This window comes from Monodelphis domestica, chromosome 5 (assembly GCF_027887165.1).
Source record: "Monodelphis domestica isolate mMonDom1 chromosome 5, mMonDom1.pri, whole genome shotgun sequence".
In the NCBI taxonomy this organism is placed as follows: domain Eukaryota; kingdom Metazoa; phylum Chordata; class Mammalia; order Didelphimorphia; family Didelphidae; genus Monodelphis; species Monodelphis domestica.
This window is the reverse complement of record NC_077231.1, coordinates 134,209,121-134,213,696: the sequence shown is the minus strand read 5'-3', so window position 1 is coordinate 134,213,696 and position 4,576 is coordinate 134,209,121. Positions and strand designations below refer to the sequence as shown.

General features: G+C 36.6%; 1 long non-coding RNA gene across 1 annotated transcript; it reads left to right on the top strand.

Moving 5' to 3' along the window:
- The first annotated feature begins 2,686 nt into the window (after positions 1-2,686).
- On the top strand, positions 2,687-3,745 carry LOC103099371 (uncharacterized). Its single transcript, XR_472622.3, has 3 exons — positions 2,687-2,799; positions 3,453-3,498; positions 3,589-3,745. It is a non-coding gene; the product is annotated as an uncharacterized LOC103099371 (long non-coding RNA).
- Positions 3,746-4,576: the final 831 nt, after the last annotated feature.

Below are 4,576 nucleotides of genomic sequence, written 5' to 3'. Positions count from 1 at the left end.
CTCTACAGTGACATGAAACGATAGACCTGTAAGCACACTGGCCCGTACAACCAAAGAATATATGATTTAAGTCAGGAGTGCGTGACAGGTAAGTGCTAGCTATTTAAGAGCAGGCATTTTATTGTTTGAAGTAAAAACAAAACTAACAATGATGTATTTTCTTCTCGAAATCAAACCAATGAAATTCATTGAACCCTCCAATCTAATTACCTAAGGTGGCTCAGAAGAATGTGTCTCAAAATCCATAAAGCTCTTAGATAGTGTGGAAACATAAGGTCAGTGGCAGAAAGGGTTAGAGAAGGACTTGAGATGAATAGAAAAGAGAAGGACCTCGTAAAGGTGATTTGGAGGGCTTTTGAATTGTTAAGATCAGAGATTGGATTTGAAAAGGAGAAGTTTGGAGAGAACTTAAAGGAAAGGTTGAAGGAGTACATCTTGAACTGAAGGAGGAGAAGGATTCAATCTGAAGGAGAACTGAATTCAAAGGATGAAAAGTACAGAGGAAAAAAAAAAGATGTTAAGAGGATTCAAAAAGAAGAAATTAGCTATTAAGGAAATATGCTAGAAAAATCAAGTAAAACATATTGATAAAACAAATTAATAAAACAAGGTGATAAGTTTTGCTTCTTTAAAAAGAGGCATTTAGGTGGCCCAGTGGATTGAAAGAGACCCAGGCCTAGAGAAGGGAGATCTTGAGTTCAAATCAGACTTCCCAAACTTTCTAGCTATGTGACATGTGACCTTAGGCAAGTCAGTTAATCCCCATTGCCTAGTCCTTACCACTCTTCTGTATTGATTCTAAGACTTAAAGTAAGGGTTTTTTTTTTCACTTGAGTAACATTAAAAGTTTAGAAAAGGGAAAAGAAGTTGAATATGAATGTCCTGATTATTGTAGATTAATAAAGACTTGATGAAAGGTGAAAAGAACAGATAAAAATTGATGCAAAAGAGAAATATTCACCAGAAATTTTAAAGACATGACTGGCCATCTCAGTTAGTAGCATCGAGAGCAAGGAAGAGTTTAGAAGAAATGAGAGCTGAGTTATGATTAGTATATATTAAATATTTGAATGACTGCTAGTTCTGATAAAAGTGCAGGCTAATCTTCCTAGAAAACAAAGCAGAGGCTCACCTTTTTTCAGGTTATGAAGAATAATGAAGTTTCCTATTAAAATAAAATGGAAATTGAACTTTAATATGATAAATGTAGAAAAGGATCTCAAGTGAGACCAGAAAAATGTCAGAAGTAAAGCGGTCCAATGGACACTTGGAGTTACAAGAAAATGAGGCTCTTACCCAGGAACTAGCTGGATCCTCTGAAATAAAATTAAATGCTTGTCCACCAAGAAATGGTAAAGTAGATCAACAGCCATTGTTTGGGTAAGAGATCATGAACATCTCAGAGGAAAAAGAGAAGAAGAGTAATTGGGGATGATGACTACAGACAGCTATTTGTCAACCTGATAATAACAATAGAGAGCTCTGTTGTTTTTCTTGGGTTTTCATTCAAGACATAAATCAGGGGAGTGCTGGAGCCAGCTTGATGAGCTCGCTTGAGAGACTTGCCTATTGTTAAACTGTCAGTGTATTTATATCTTGTAAATCAGCAAATGCTTCAAACTGGGGCCTTGATATGTTGATTGTCTAAACTTAAGTAAGTGATGTCAAGAACTAGGTTGATAGTGCACATTAAACTTTTCAGTGTGTCATGCATATATATGTGTGCAAAATTTTGAACCCACCTCTCTAAAACCACATTAAGATAATCAGGTTTCTGGATGAATTGCCTGCACTCATGACTGAGAAAATCATTCCAAAACCAAGTATCTTTGCTACATTTTCTACAAGACATCTATTGGCTCCAAAGAACAGTGAGCATACTCAATGGGAAAGGAAAACTCTGGCCATAATCTGCATCAAAAAACATGGTACATAACCATTAGCTATCTGAAATGGTAGAAGCTGAAACAAACACAAAAGCTTTGCCCCCTTTGAACAGATTAACCCGCTTCATTATGTCTAGTTTTAATTGTGGTCATTTCAGAGAGACAAAGAAACTTAAGTCAGTCATCAACAGCACCCTTTAACCAACCAAGTGGTTTTAAAACTATTTTTAAAACAGTGTTTGTGTTAGAAAAGAGGGTGGTAATGGTGGTATAAAGCCTTGTGATACCAATATATATATAAAGGCTTTTCTGCAAATAAGGGAGGCTGTACTTGGAAATGTCTCTTCTCTTGAGGCCAAAATAAATAAGCAAATTACTATTAAAAGCATAAGTATATTTCCTTCTTTTTTCCTTTGAATTTTATGTACCACTTGTTAGGGCTGTCATCAGAATCCTGGAATAGATACTGAAGTTCTCTGTGAAGTTACTGAATGGCTCATCATATTCTCTCCTTCTTGACCTCTCGGTTATAGCTTCACAGTACCCTTGGGCATCCATTTCCATGGATAACAACTTCAATTTTCTATTCCATTCTATTCTTCGGTCTTTGGCACCTACTCAATCTGTCATTGGACAAATTAGTAACCATACTTAGCAAGGACCAAAATTTGAGGAGGACAAATGAAACTACCTAGAAAGAACCCCTAAAGTCATGTGGAAATGTTCCCTAGGAAGTTTAGTTCATTTAGAGAACATTTTTCATATTTTCCCATTTTTTAATACTTTGTAGTTACTTCTAGGACTTATTATGGAACACAGAAAAACCAGAAGTTTCAGGGGACAGATGAAGGACTCCTCTAAACTGCTCTGGCCAGAGAAGACCATCTCTAATGACCACCAAGGAAAAGAAAAGGTAGCATGTATGTTCCACCCTTCTGACATCTGCAGATCTCCTGATAAATATCTTCTTCAAACTTAGGCCCTTTCCCCAGCCACCTACCCTTGCCAGTCACGATGTCAACCTCAGGCCCCTCTTTCCCCACCACGTTGGAGGTCACATGCTGACCCCAAGCCCTTCCCAAAGTCACTGAAGCCACCAGCTCTAGCCATTCCAAAAAAGTTGCCTATAAGTTACATGTCTCCTGAACCCTTGTTTTCAAGGACTCAGCCCCCCACAAACCAATAAATACCCCACTTTTTGTTATTTTAGGCAGCAGATTTCCACCTGGAGCTGCTTCCTGGCTATCAATCCCATTCATAAACCTCCTTTAACTTTATTGTGGTGCTTGTAATTCTTTAGTGGGAATTCCTTGTGAATCAGTTTAAGTCTCCCCACAAGAGACTGACAATAGATCCGCCATAGATTCCTAAAAGAGAGCCCTTGATTAGCTTATTTTATTTCCTAACCCATACCAGCTTCCCACCAATTCCCAATTCCAACTCATTCAATGATAATAGTAATAATTATATGCTATTTTAAGGTATTCAAATACTTTACATAAATGATCTCTTTTGATCCTTACAAAAACCTATGTAGTAAATACTATTATTATTCCCATTTTACAGATGAGGAAACTGATTGGCCCAGGTCATATAGCTATGAATATTTGAGGTAAGGCTCAAACTCAGGTCATCTTCTGTCCAAGATTAGTGATCTATGCCACCTAGCTGTCTCTAAATGCCTCCAATATTTTTTTGGCAGAATTTTGTTCACCAGTGTAAAAAACATATGCATCTTAGAAAATGCACATCAACAACCAAAAAGGATCTTGGAAATTTCTCAAATCTGAATTTCAAATGGAATAATCTTCCTTAAAGTTGCTAATTCACAGTGGATAAAATAAAATATAGAAAAAAAAGCCTAATATGAACTTCAGTGCTAACTTTTTTTCCATTTCTATCACAAATATGACTTTGTTAGGTTAAAATTCCCTCAACATTTGACTGTATTCCAAAGAACAGAGAGTTGGTTCAGTATAACAAATCTTTTTTTTTTTAAACCTTTACCTTCTATCTTGGAGTCAATACTGTGTATTGGTTCCCAGGCAGAAGAGTGGTAAGGGCTAGGCAATGGGGGTCAAGTGACTTGCCCAGGATCACACAGCTAGGAAGTGGCAGAGGCCAGATTTGAATCTAGGACCTCCGGTCTCTAGGCCTGGTTCTCAATCCACTGAGCTACCCAGTTGCCTCCTGTATAACAAATCTTTAAATAATTACTCAAGCATTGGTTCTTGTATATGTATAGAAGTTTCTATGTACTTTATATGTGTATGTGTGTGTGTGGAGAGAGAAAGGGGAAGAGAGAGAGAGAGAGAGAGAGAGAGAGATTATAGAATTTTTTTAATAGGATCTGGAGACATCAAAGTCAACTTCCTTGTTTTATAGATGAGAAAAAAATAATTTTCTTATTTGTCAATCAAATGGAGACTTTGCATAGTCCCTACATAAAGTCAAGCCTTTCCCCAAATAAAACAGTCTTAACCCTCTGCCCTTAGTAAATAGAGATTTTCTGTTACTTTTTGTTTTAGAATATTTTCTGTTTCAGACAATGAAAAAGGAAGTTTTATTTACCCTAGAAATATCCCCAGAAGATAAAGAGAAAAGCTAATGTAGTTGTAGGTCTATGAGACAACTACATATATCTAATATTGTAATGAGGAAAAGTTGAATATTCTTGCCACTATTGCAAG